Raw genomic sequence first — 15,034 nt, 5'->3', positions numbered from 1 at the left:
AATGGATGGCTCTGATAAGTTAAAGATGGGACCCAAAATGCTCTAGTGATCTCATAGTATGCTCAATAGTCAATTGATCTTAACCGTTCACTTGATTGACCTTGCCTTGGATCCCCTTTATATATGCCCCAAAAATCATACAAATCTTTCCATCTTGACATCACATAGACTGTAAAAAATAGCGGGACGCATCAAATGAATGGCTCTGATTAGTTAATGATGGGACCCATATTGTCATTCATTTGATGGGGAGATTTTTACTATCAAATGGGCCCATTTAAGCACTAGTTAATGTTATTGTTCCGTGTGGCAGACAGGCCGACAAGGAGAATCAAACAATAGCAACCCACTTTAAGAAAAGTAAAGTTTGATTGTGGCCGACAAGGAGAATCAAACAATAGCAACCCACTTTAAGAAAAGTAAAGTTTGATTGGGCCACTTTAAGAATCAAAGATGAAATAATTCGTCTACCACACTCACGTGCTCAAGAATCAAAGTTTGATTGGGAATGATGCTCTCTCTCTCTCTTACTTTTTTCTCTATCTATATATTGGTAATGACACATCCTACCATTACTCCACTTGGTTTACAAGCAAAAACTACGTACCAATATTCTATGAGGTAAGTTCCAGGTAAATCCAAGGCTCTCCTCCTCCTTATTGACTACTTACACCACTAATCTACTAGGTAATTGCCTGCAACCAAACAGAGCCCTTCTTGTAGACTTGAAAAGTGGTGTGTACAAGGAGCATCACACTATAGTAACCGACTTAATGAAAAGCAAGCTTGATTGTGCCCACATTACATAAAAGACAAAGAAGCGATAATTATTCTTCATGATTTACGTGTTCTAGCCACCGAGGCACCACTCATTAGAAAAAAGTATTGATCGATTGAGAAGCTCCAAAACAATATTAGAACTCTGAGGCTCAATTTTGTATTTTGAGAACCGATTGTGAGTCCAAAACTGATTATTGGACTAAAATTCATGTTTAATTTTTAGTCCATTAATCAGTTTTGGACCCACAATCAGTACTCAAAATCCAATACAAACAGGGCATAATCAATTTTGGGTGCTAATCCAATACAAACAGGGCATAATCCAATACAAACAGGGGATTTTGAGAATTGATTGAGTCCGAAAACTTATTATTGGACTCATAATGGAGTTAAGATTTTAGTTCGATAAGCAATTTTGGACTTGGTCAATTCTCAAAATCCAAAACAAAAGGTTCCTAAACTATTGATTTCATAGGCATTAATCTTATGGACAAGATGTGTAGTTTGCAAACCTAGAGTTAAGAGAAAGGAATTGCTAGACGGTGTCTCTTAGGTTCTTTTTTAATGTTCAACGTTCATATGATAGGATCCATTGATCTGACCTACTAAAAAGTTGTTGATTGGGATGTTCGTTCAGCACGAGGCTAGGATCGCGTATGCCAACTAGACATATCGTTTAGGTTCACATAGTGGTAACCGAGGGCACAAGAGTCATTTCGTACCTCTTCCAGAAGAAAATCATAGAACCCGTGTCCTAATAGGAAGCCTAGCTGGCGGCAAGGATAAGTAAGGAAACCGACTTCTTAGTCAAGTAGGCCAATCACAAGGACTCCATTAAAGCTAAGTTTTCCAAACTAACAGGGACTAGTCTACCAAAGGGGGACCAAACTCCAAAGTATGCATCACACTACCGCACCATTTGTTTCTCTTCAAGCTCTCCCTGCCTTTAGCGTTTAATTTATACTGTTTGGTACTCCATTCTGACTTGAGCATCGGAGTGTGCCCCCGTGTCCAAACACCGGGCCCTTTAACGAATTCTCAGTGTTCGCAAGTCATCCTAAACAGCGAAGCTCATCTACAACACCCAACCGAGGCTGAAGTCCAGATTTCAGCATCAACCAGGACCAATAGATAGGTTGTTTTGATCACCGAATGGTTGGACCACCCACTTTTAATATACCTTTTCCACCGGTGTTTTTCCTTGAAAAAAATCTACGCGTAAAATATCACATTTTAAGGTTTCTTTGCATTTTTTTCCCCTGAGACAACTTGCAAACCGCACATTTGAGAGTTTCTATATGATGCATAGACAAACCATTTAAAGAAAAATTATGAGCCAGTGAAGTGGAACCTGTTCAATGATCCAAATAATTTATTTGTTAGGCCTAGTTGCGATGGAGCATGCATCAAATTCTACTTAGGCCGAAAAATTCTCATACTCCAATGGGGTTGTTAGTGGGCAGTGAAAAAACAAAGAAGCAACGAATTATGTTCTCACATGGGAAGGTTAGAATCGCGCAATAAGAGTTGATTTTGTTGCATGGCCTAGCCATAACAGGGGCCAGATCCCATCCAGAGTAGGCCCCTCACAGTTTATAAATCGGGGGGTATCAATTGATACATTGACATATATATATGCAACGACATACCTTTGATATGGATATATTGATGAAGGTGTTAAAAATTAAGTCGTTACACATATCATTGTCAATCTAATATATTGCATTTATATGAGACGTTTCAACTTATGTATTTGAGATTTACAAAACGATAAAAAAGTGTATTAGATATTTGAGATGCACTTCTACTTACAATAGGTTTCACATATTGGCCCCAGTTTACTGCCATGTAGCCTTTACAAGTAACCCTAATTCACTATCTCATTTGACCATCACAAGTAGGCTCCACTAATACAATCATATCGGCTCACAAGTAAAGCCCTATTATACTATCATGTGAGCCCGCAACTAAAACTACATAAATTTTAAGTTTCATACACTAATTTGTTTATATAGACAAATTTGACATCAAGTTTCATCATTGTCAGTCTTCGTTCATGGACCACCAGACTCATCATCCCGCCTATTCGACGAGTAGCTCCAAGAGATGATGTATTCTCTCAGGTTATGGGAGAGGAGAGACATGGCTGAGTATGGAACCGTATAGAGTGCTAGAGAAAGACTGCAGAAGCTCAAAAGACAAATGAACTAGAATAGCAGCGCACAGATGCAAGAACAATGGGCAAATATTCTGTTGAATTTTTGGGGTAACAATCAGTTAATATTTTAATTATGTTTAGTGTGATTAAGTTTAAAATTTGTTATTTTACATATTAATTAATGCATCTCTCTTATTAGGGATTTGCTAAGGGCCATCACAAAAGGCATTTCACGGACTGGCTGTTGCATGAGAGAGCCACCACATAGGCTCTCTTTTCTTCTTATTCATTTAATTCATCCTACGTGGTCGCTCTCTCATGCAACACCCTGTCCATGAAATGCCATATGCGATTGTCCTTAGGAAATCCCATCTTATTATATGTTAAGTTCCGAACGCTGCTACTCGATGGTTAGATCCACCACTCTCCTCTACAAGTCATGCAGTTCCCTCCCCCATCGAGGTATATATGTTGATATTTTCACCAAGAATTATGTCAGCACTTGACAGGTATGATTAGTTATCTTAAATAACTATCATCATATACCCTCAATTGCTCAGGTTGTTGTGATGGGCCTCACACGACATGATGTGGAAGTGGCACACAATATTTTATTTAGACAGAAGATCCAATGGAAGAAGTTGGGGGCACACCATTCGGACACGGATTCTGTGTAGTCTGTATTAAAGTACCCTTGGTTCATGATGAACCTTTTGTAAGACCGTATGGAAGGTTCAAAACCATAAGAGATGTCGTTGGAGCAAATGTCGCTTGGGTTTCTGCATTTGTAAGTAATGTTCATTTACTTATTGATGCATGATGAGCCTTTATTGACATGAATAATTCTTTATCAATATATATATTTTTTGGTTTATTTTGTTCGTAGGTTCAATGTAATCCAAGTAGTTGAGTCGTACTTTTTTATTTTTTGAATTTTGATTTTGGTTTTGAGTGTGGTGTTTGATTTGGTTTGACTGTCTATTGTTTTGGTGTTTGTGTTTAACTTTTTTTTGTTAAAATATGTATAAGATGATTTTTTGGTGTTTTAATATATTTGAATTGTGAATTCTTCATGTGTTTTAAGGAATATTGATTCTTTATTAGTGTGGATTTTAGTTTTCAGTTTTGGTTTACAATCATATAGCTATTTTGGAAGTACTTATGCTTAAGGAATTTGCGCCAACAAGTGCAATGAAGAAAAACTTGGTGCCAACAAGAGAAATGAACCCAGAGGTGAAATTTTGTATTTGTAAAAACCCTCCTCAAAACCAGTAAGATGTAGCTGAGCTTCCTTTTTAGAGAAACTTGGTGCCAACAAGAGAAATGAATCTAGACGTGAAATTTTGCATTTATAAAAGCCCTCCTCTAAGACAGTAAGATGCAACCGACCTTCCTTTTTTACTTTTATTTCTTTTCTTCTCTTCTTTATATCTATCTTATAGTTTGATAGACTTCTTCGCAATCATCTTTCCTCGAATGCATTGATAGGATAGTTGCCATTAAAACTATCAAAGCTATATGTGCTAAGAAATCTATCAGTACAACAATTCTCATTGAACTTCATTTATCATTTGGAATTGTATTACATTCTGATAAATGTATGCTTTCTCTTCACTACAATGCAGAGGGTAGAAGGTGTCATGGGAAGAATTACGCGGCAGAATCTTTCAATCACATAAAACAATTTTTTTCTTCCCAACGACCTTAAGCCAAGATCGTAGTTACTAGATTCTGATGGTGACGAATTGAAATTCAGAAGTTTAAGAGAACTTTACCCAAAGATTATCAAAAAGATAAGCACTACTTGATCCACTCATTACCTGGTGTTTGGTGTTTCTGAAACACAAACTCTTTAGAAGTTGTAGTAGTGGCTCCTTGAGTTGAATGGATTAAAGGATGAAGATACTAAGAACCAATCTTGAGATTCAATCCCAAGTGTATGTTGAAATCGTCTCGCCCTTTTTGTTTTACTGATACAGTTATTGTTTATGGCAGATAGTTGTTGTTCGTGAATCGTGGAGACTTATTCATTTGGAATAATTATGGTTTAATTTATATTTCTATTAGATTATTGTGGATAATTTGTGCTATGCAGGTAAATTGCACACAACGGTGGGGCTGTGTGCGGGTGAGCGGCAATGAGCACTACAACATATAAATGTTTCTCAATTTGTTTCCTTTTTGTATCTTGGTGCATTTTTTGGCTGAAATTCTACTATGCATTATTTGATGAAACTTGTATTGTATTTTTGAAAATGTTCAAGCATATTTTCCCGTGTCTACTCACGTCCTTAAGGTATGGCCTTCGCTACCGATCTTTGTCAAAGTTGCAGTTCTAAAGGCTAGGCCTAATATTCCCTTCAATAACAAGCACTTCCTTATTGGTGGAAGTGATGAGACCACCTACCAAATTATGGGGGTCTCATCTCACTTCCACTATTAAATGCACTACAAATCTTCACCCATTCAACCCACACCGAATTCTGCACCACTGTTTAGAAAATTTTAAGGCAGTTATTGACTCACCGAGTCAACTTGGTTTTGGCCATATTAAGTCAATAGAAAACTTCTCTTACATGTTTATAAGAAACTCGCTGCATCAATCATTGGTTCAACCGTATCTTTTACCATACTTGGTCTAAGTTGGAGTTTACAAAAATTGTTCCAAACCGATGAAGTTGGGTGGCTAATTTAGGCTTTTTTTCTATTGAATCCATCAGAAATATAACAAATTGCTGATTATGCAGATTGAACTGAGACTGAATTAGTTTATAATGAGCTTGAATAAGATTTCCTAGTCCTAAACCTTATAAAGCCTTTGTATATTTCCCAATGTATTCTGGCTGTTGCATCGTTTATTTGTCACAGTTTCCTTTCTCTTTAATTCTATTATTCTGAAATGTATGGCTCTTAACTGTGAGAGACTTCTCTTTTTTATGATTTTCATTCTTATGTTCTTACAACTGTTTCAAGTTCATCGGTACACATACATGAATGATAACTTGTTCTTACACTGAGTTTGATTATTGAGAGTTCTCCCCCTTTTGCTTCATATTCCTTTGTCATCCTCGAATTTAAAGAACCTGTGTGCTACTTGGATCACATCATATGTTTTTGTTCTGCTGGTTAACATATGCCCCACTTTTGGGTTGTGGAGCTCATCCAATTTAGGGGTGCAACTCGGGTCGATTTTTCGAAATTCGAGTCAAGCTTTTACCTTAAAATCGGGTAAGGTTCAGGTTGATTCCAATTCATATTTTAGCAAAAGCTCAACCGACCTGACCCAAGCCCGTATCATCCATTCTGCGAAGGAGAAACTGACACTAATTTTTGGTTGCTCTTGTACATCACAGGCACCCATATCTGTAAGCTACTATGGGCAATTTAACTTTGGGACTATAAGCACATGTTACTTGGTCGTGGTACTTTCAAAGAACATTTGCTCCATGATTTGCTTTCCCCCCCCTCCTTTAACTTATCTATTTTCAAATATCTTTCTAGTATAGCGGTAGAAACTTTTAAATTCTTGATAATCCTCTAATTGTTTCCCCTTCTTCACATGTTGTAATTTGTGAATTATGTATTTATTTATAGTTGTTTTACCCTCATTTTTTGGTCCTTAACGTTTGGGAGGTCGACCGAACAACACCACCAACTTAGCTTTTGTCTGGTACTCATCAACACCGGCATCATTAGAACTGTAGGCTAATGTTTTCCCTGAGGATTACCAGCGCACAACAAAAAAAGAAAAGAAAAGAAAAAAAAACAATTAGGCGGCGTTCGACGTTCTTGAACACAGACAACGGTCATGCCGCCTATATTTTACACTGCCAAGGGTCTTGAATGGTGGCCAAAGTAAATGAAAATTATAAAAAATAAATAAAAAATAAATTAGGGGCGGTTTGGCAATTTAGTTTTTGGAAAAAAAATACAATTAGAAGATAGGAAAATACAAAATTGGGATACAATGAATTACCTGTAAGCAATCCACAAACAGCAAATCCATTGGTTGTGCAACCAATAATAACAACAATTACTATCTGGGTCAAGCGATGAAGTATTCCTTACAGAAAAAAGTGGAGTTATCCACAAACAGCAAATCCATTGGTTGTGGACCATTAAGTATATTTTAGAGAAATGATGGTGCATTCACTATCAATAACATAAAATCTTGTGATTCTCACACTTGAAGAAATGAGATGCAGAACCGCATGGACTATGTTAGCTTCAAGAAATGAAATGCCATATCATCTCACTTAATTTGTGATATATAACTGAAATAGCACACAAAGAAAGCAGTCAAAATTGGGGATGAAAAATCATGATGCTATACATAGGTAAATGAAATTGCATAGGATAGAGAGCACACAAAATTGAGATTGTAAAACAATGATGCTACACAGGCATAGTGCAGAAAACTTATGTGGTGATATAGCAAGAAGATAGAGATTCTAGCCCAACCATAGATACTTGCCTACTCCCCAAATTAATTTCAGTATAATGGTTTCCAGAATTGAGACTTGACCTTCCTATTTTGTGGCCTCTAGGAAACACTGTTCCCAAAACAAATATTCACTAATGACATCTAGTCATTTGTTCACATGGTTATTTGAAGTCCTAGAAATGAAGTGGCATAAGTCCTACAAAACTTGCAACTCATTTGGCAAATGGAGGAATTTTTTCCCTTTTTGACCTGAAAGGAGAGGCATTCACCTCCATCCAATTGAGCTATAGGTTGATGCGAGAATTAACCTGCTCCGATCGTGAGGTTGGTGTAGCACGTATATCAAATTCAATAGAACATACAAAAATCATTAGAACATGAACACAATCGCTACTATTAAGCATAACTCAATGGCATGTTAAAGGTAAGATTTGACCTTATAATTGAAGCATCTATTTGCATACCCTGAGAGAATAGTTTAGTGTATTGGTGATAAAGTGTGTAGTTTACCAGAATCACATGTCTTGAGGCATCAGCATACAAGAACAAATAAGCATTCAAACACTCGGCATGGCAAATAAGATGAGCAAAACATGAAATTTGAGCTACCCAGATGCAGCTACTCGAGAAATTATAATTGAAGAAAGATGAGATCTTTCTCATTTACTGAGTATTCTCACAAAAGAAATCCAACAATGTTAGGGGAGATTGAGGAGGTTTTTTGTTTTAGGAGGGCTCCATACATCTAATCCAGTAAGAAGATTTCTATGTTTTAGGAGAGTGAAGAGGGTTTTTGTTATTTCTACACAATGATGAAACACTCATCCATGATTCTGAGGCTTTAGAAGCATTTTGTTCCTATTTTAGGCCATCTGGGAGGTACTTTGTATGCTTTGTAATGTATTACCTAACCAGCAAATATAACAATTGAAGGTACTATTGTGACTTGGGATCTGTCCAAGAAGGCATGCTTCTCATTTTCTGCTAAAATGCAACAGAAAGTTGCAAGAAACCTGAGAAACACGGCAACCAGATGTGAAAAGTTTAGACAAATAAATTCTTGTAATCTTTTTAGCCAACAAATATTTGGGGCAATGAAATCTAAGTGTTAGTTGGTTGATTGACTCGGAACCCAAGATTGTTCATAATTCCAACACAAAACTAGCCACACTTCAACAAATGGAATGGAAAATCTGGTAAATTAGATTCAATGATTAAAGAAGACAAGCCATCTTGCACACAAAACAAGCTAATGTACAACACTTACATGCAAGATAATCTTCATACTTTTGGCTTCTGCATAGTCTCATTCCAGCAACATAGAAAGAAACTTCACGGCAAAGTGTTGCACCAGTCCCACAAAAGAAACCTGTGAAGCCATCTTGGGGAACAGTACCTCTAAATTGAATGGATAATTCATGTAAGTGTTTATGATGGCACAGTTCTTCTAGCAGGAAACATAGCCGGCATATATGAATGGGTAACTAAAACAGAGTTCAACCCATCGATCGCACATAGAATAGAAAGCAAACTATGCATCTATGAGCTCTTGGGTTTATTTATGCTCATATGTATCAGAATTAAGGTTATTTTGGCCACTTTCCATCAGGGTATACTTTCCCTTCAATGCAATATAAACTCGATGTATCATCTTTCTCAGATATGAGAAGATGTGTTTGCGCTTATTAAATCAAATCTTTCAATATCATTGAAAAAAATATGCTCATACAGAATGATCTTACTCCGTCTTAATCTCATCTCTACTATAGAAGATTCCCATTGCTATCCTATATTGAAATCTTAGCTATCATCTCAGGGCCAATTAAGTACAAATTACCAAGCTAAAATCCCAATTAAATAAAAGAGGACATCAATACCATTCACAATGAAAGTCATTGATAACACTATTAAAGCCAAAACTTTTTCATCTCTAAAATCACTAAAAGAGGGCACTCTGGCTAGCTCAGGTCAGCTGGCTACTGCTGAAGGTCAGATTTTACCCCCAACACTCACCGTTATAATCCTTTGAAGCAGAAGTAGAGGGATGGGAAAGGACTCTTACAAGCCGAGAGGACTCCTTGTTGCCAAATTCAAGAGTAAGTCCAAAGGAAAACAAACAAACTACAAGAAAAAAGGGGTGGAACTCGTCCAAGCCTGCCTCCAAATTTTGAAAACTATTTCAAATTTTCATCTTCAAAACTGAAATGAGAGGACTTTTTTTTTTGAATGGCAAGGACTTCACTCCAAATTATAGTAGAGGGTTGAGGTCCTTGATGGGCTGAGAACTTGACAAGTGTCTTGTTTCCTCATGGACACTTGTCAAGCAAGGAAACAAGATGAATATAGATGTGGTATGTGTCCCATGGTCCTGTGGTCCCGAGGACAATTGGCAATCATAGAGGCCACATCTCGCATTGGCTGCCATGAGTCTTCAAATGACATGTTTATTGCAGGTCCCGTCCTAAATTTGTGGATTACCTGACAAGTGGCAGCCTAGGAAATTACCTTGAGTGGTCTCCCTCTTGTGCAAGCGTGGGAGCTCTCCAAGTGACGAAGGTGTGGTCCCCTCCCTTAGAAGCAGGAACCTTCCTCATGGGTGCCGCCTGTCCCCTGATAAAATCGTGATTTGGAGGTCCTTTGGATGGGAACCGCTCCCATGGCACTCCCAAAGAGACGGGAACCGCTCCCATGGTGCTCCCAACCTACTCCTATTACACCATTAGTCTCACAGTCTCACTATCACCAACTTTCTTGTATCAAACTCCTCCAACTCTTCAAAGTACTTCATTGGAGCAAGCCCAAAGGCATCTTCACAAGGCACGAGGAAAGAGGGCACAACATGAAGATGGTTAGAGATTATTAATTTTAGATGTACTTAAAATTTGAAAGATATATGTTAAGAAAGTTAGAAATTACAATTTTTTTATGCACTTGACTTTTGAAAAACATATAAAGAAAATATTACATAAACGCTCCCACGGTGCTCCCAACCTTAAACTCTTCTTGACCCCTACGCTTCCCAGCCCCCGTTCCCGCATCCGCTTTGTGCTTCTAGTACACACCTCATCCCCCACATCCTTTACCTCTTCTATTCTTCTAATTTACAAATATGGCATCACTACAGAATCTCCCACACTTCTGTCACTAATTACAATCTTGTCCTCACTCCAAATACTCCCCTCATCTCACAATTATTACAAAATACCCCCAATCAAAACAAGCAAACTGCGAACTAATTACCCATACTCTATCATAGATGCCCCATAAGCTCTGACCAGGGACTTGGTTTATATCAAACTTCGCCTCCCTCTTTAAAAAAGATCTTGTCCTGAAGCTTAACTCCGCTATTGGAGGTGTATGCTCAAGTCATGGGTAGGCAAGGATATTGTCTCTCACTAACCGGCCAAAGGCAACATAACTACGATGCCGTGGTCAAAGATGTAACCCTTCACCCAGGGCCCATTTCTCTCTATGTGGAGATATCTCTGTGCAAGGATCCACCACCATCTCAATTAAATGGCCATGGCTCCTATCTGTCTCCGTAGATGTGTATTTTGCCCATCTTGGCGATAGTTCCTATCTGTCTCCATCGATGTGTATTTGTCCCATCTGCCATAAGCTCAGCTCAATAAATCAGTCCAACTCTACCAAGGCGAAGTCCAAGGTATCTTCTGTCGGTGAAAATTTGTCCACTGCCTCGCCATAATCATCCACTGCGATCTCTGTCTCAAGCTCATCCTAATTAATGGACCCTTCCTGCTCATCATGAATATCCAAAGAACCATTGTATCAATAGGCTCCTCTACCGGTGCCTCAAATGAATCCCCGTTTGTAGTAGATGGCTCAACCTCTCTTCGAACCATAACATAAACTGGATCCTCTATATGCCTCTCAATGCATCCTTACATGGCATCTCCTCACCATCAGTCTCTACATATGTGATATCAACCTCAAATGTAGGAATAGAAGATGCTTGAGCCAGACTTGTTGCTTCTGTAACTGACACAAGGTCTTGGCTGATGTGGTTCAGATAGGAAAGGAACAAGAAAGCAACTCAGGAAGGATAGTTGAGAAGTTATCGGTGAAAATTCAAGATCAACCGATGACGCCTGGATCAACGCAAGTTTCCAATAGATCTCAACCAGATCAGATTAAGGATTCACAAACTATTTGAAGTTTAAATAGCAAGGTTGATTGCGGGTTTCAAAAGATTCAATTCTTCTTGACACTGATCCTGGTAGGCTAATAATTGAGAGGCACACGAAAATCAAACTAACAGAAAGGAGATAAGCTGTAGACGAGTTTCATCAGATTTTGAACAACACTCAATAATGAAGTTGATGGAAGTTACAGTAACTGGTTAAAGAAAACAGATCATCTATCTTCAGTCTCTGGATCTATGAATTAAGGTACTTCGGTGGCTGAGATCTTAGGCTTTAACCAGTTTACAGAGAGGAACTGTTGAAGCGAAATGATCAATAGGTTTTGCTGTAATTCTAGAAGCTAACCAGTTTCCCAGTGGGGAACTTATTGAGTGGAGTCACTCTTGAATGCAACAGTGGCGGAAAACTTATATTGACTGCAGATCTAGCTAGATCTAAGATCTAGTTGGATCTATAATCTACGAGGTATCCACACCGGAATTTCCAGCTTAGCATTTCTGAGAATAACCTATTCGATATTTGTTAGTTGATTTCCTAAGCTTCACTAGGAGAATTCAAAGAAAGATCAACTAACTACTTCGACCTACTAGTAATATAGAAGTGAAGCTAGAACAAAGATAGATAAGGTAAGGAGAAGAAGCTGCTTTTGCTATTGGATTCAAAGTAGAACAAGAGTGGGAAAGTAGACCCTTATGGGGAGAGGGTTGGACTAGTAGCCAATTAAGTGTTCAAACTTGTCCTCTTCTTTCTTGTGTTCCCTAGGACACTTGGCATAATGAGAGAGATTATATCCTCCTTGGTTCCCACTTGTAAGTGGTCCCAAGGACACTTATCACCCAATCACACGGGTGGTTAGTTACACAAGTGGTCCCCAAGTGGGCATGTGTCATGCTTGAAGATCATGGGCCTTCCTTTGTGGTCCTCTTCTTTGTACAATTCACTTCTTTCCTATTCCATATTACAATAAAATGTCACTACAATTTCCCCTCTATTATTCTCTCTAATTACCTTAGTAGCCCCTAATTGCTACACTATTATTAACAAAATTACAAGAATGCCCCCGCTATAACAAAAAGTACTATCACTACCTATGCTACCAATACCCAATCACTTTGATCGGGGACATAGTCCACATCAGTTATACAAGGAAATCGATAAAGGGAAACTATATCTTTGCTAAGAACAATTCAAACCAGTGTTTTAAAATGCACATGAGGGTCAAAACATTGCCAAAGTAGATCTTAGTCAAGCAGTCGAGTACCCGGTTGACGCACCGATTGACCTGGTCATAACTCAAGAGAGTGAAAGAAGTTTTAATTGAATTTGTAGGGCAAAAGATCGACTCGAAAAAGAACACGGCCATAGAAAAAGAGAGTCGACTTGGCAGTCGAAGATGACTGTGGAGATTTAAAACTATGATCCAAATGGTACACACTTTCACCCTCTTTAAAAGGAGAGTTTTAGTATTTGAATTTTGTGGATTTTCTCTTCCAGCAATGGGAGAACAGCTTTTACAGTTTACATCCATGATAGAACATCTCTGTTTATCAGCCTGAACATGTTTCTATTAAATGCAAATGTCGTAATGTAGTAGCTGTGTTCTTCCATGTGAGCAAAGTGCATTGGCTAAATCATGGTAGAAGTTTAAGTATATGATGACTATGGAAGGGTGGCCTATTCAGAAGGCTCAGATTTGGAATTCTTTGACGGATAAAACAGTAGAAGATTGGCATAAATTCATCCGTTTCTTACCAAGATATTTAGATTTCAAAATCAGAATCACAGTTTAAGATACAGCATGTTTGTGTGCGTATTATCATTTTTTTTTTCAATTCAAGTAGCATATGAAACCTTCAAACGCTTCTTGCATTTTCAAGAAAAATATTTTCTTCTTCAATTAATTGAACTAAAACGAAAATGCTATTAATTTTATGAATTCCTCTGTTTCTCAAAAAACTTCTGAAATGGATGCTGATGAAATTTGCTACAGAGTATAGGCTATATCCAGCAAAAGTGTAAAACTAGATCAGAAATGGGTACAATCTTATAAGTTTCTTTGTTCTTCCATAGCAAGATATCAAGCTTCTCAAAATAGATCTTGCTGGAAATTTTGAAAGGAAACAATGCTAGAAGTGTCCTCTAACATCCACCAACTTTGCACATCAAAATTAGATAAAAATAGACCATAAATTCCATGTCACCTGATTTTTTTCATTTAAAAACATGTTTTTCATAACAGTTTAAGTTTCAGAAATGCCCACTTCAGTGCAATATTCATGTCCTTATTTTCCCCTGATCATTTAGCAGAAAACCTCCAAGGAAGTGCCACACACTAAATTCACCTCCTCATCGGAACTGCCAATGAGTGAACAGTGATTGATCTCTCAACTATACACCATATTTTGAAAAAGAGAGTACAATGAAATCACAAAAAATGCAGACAATCTCTAGCACAAACAGCTCCAGTTCCGGAAGTAGTAGACCCAGTGAGTCAGTCAGGGTCAATCGATTATACTGACATCTCGAAGTAACAGGAGCAACCCAAACAAGAGGGGCTTATCAACTAGTGGAATTGCCCGGAAGAACCACCTGCAACAATCTAAAAAGGTATTTCAGATACTAAGAAAATTGATGGAATATCTTGGCAATGAAAGACTTTCAAACAAATTATAATGCTATTCCAAATTAAGAAATCGTCATTGAATCCTTTATTCTAATATATCAAAAGAAGTTCATATAAGTGCCATTTAAAGGTGACTAGAAAGTGCCTTAAATATGGTGCTTTGTCTCGCCTTGAGTTCGAACAATCCCTGGAAGGCAATGATGTTGTATTCGCTCTAGTGTCTTAATGCACTCAAAAAGTGGTGATGGCGTTTCTAGTGTTTCGGAGTATGCTAAGCCTATCGTGGAAGAGTTTCAGGTGTATTTCCAAATGGTTTGCAATTGGGTTTACTTACGATGAGATATATAGCATAAAATGGATCTCATTCTCGATGTCTTGTTTCTAGACAAGCAATAATACCGGATGTCGCCTAAAGAAGATGAAGAATGGTGGAGGCAAGTAGAAGATTTGATTGACAAGGAATATATTGGTGAAAGCATCAATTTGTGTGTGTGTGTGTGTCGTGCCTGCTTTGTTGGTACACAAGAAGGATGGTAGTCACAGTACATGAAGGGTGTGCTTTGAAAGCTGAGTCATCAACAAGATCACCATAAAGTACCATTTTCCTTGCGAAGTGGTAGAAAAGTTGATTGATGATGCTTACAATATATGTTGCATGGATTCGGATTCGCATTTTGGGATCCGACACGGATACGAGGGGTCAGATTTGGTAAACCCCAAAAAGTAAGATCCGTGGATTCAGTAATTTTTATTAAATAAAATAAAATATTCCTGATATATATATATATATATATATATATATATATATATATATATATTAGTTAAAATTATCTGATGTATCCCTCAGATAGCTTATTTGAGCTACG

Source organism: Tasmannia lanceolata, unplaced genomic scaffold (genome assembly GCF_043159265.1).
Source record: "Tasmannia lanceolata isolate RefF3 unplaced genomic scaffold, GAP_Taslan_0.1 ptg000018l, whole genome shotgun sequence".
Taxonomy (NCBI): domain Eukaryota; kingdom Viridiplantae; phylum Streptophyta; class Magnoliopsida; order Canellales; family Winteraceae; genus Tasmannia; species Tasmannia lanceolata.
Note: the sequence above shows the minus strand (reverse complement) of the source record.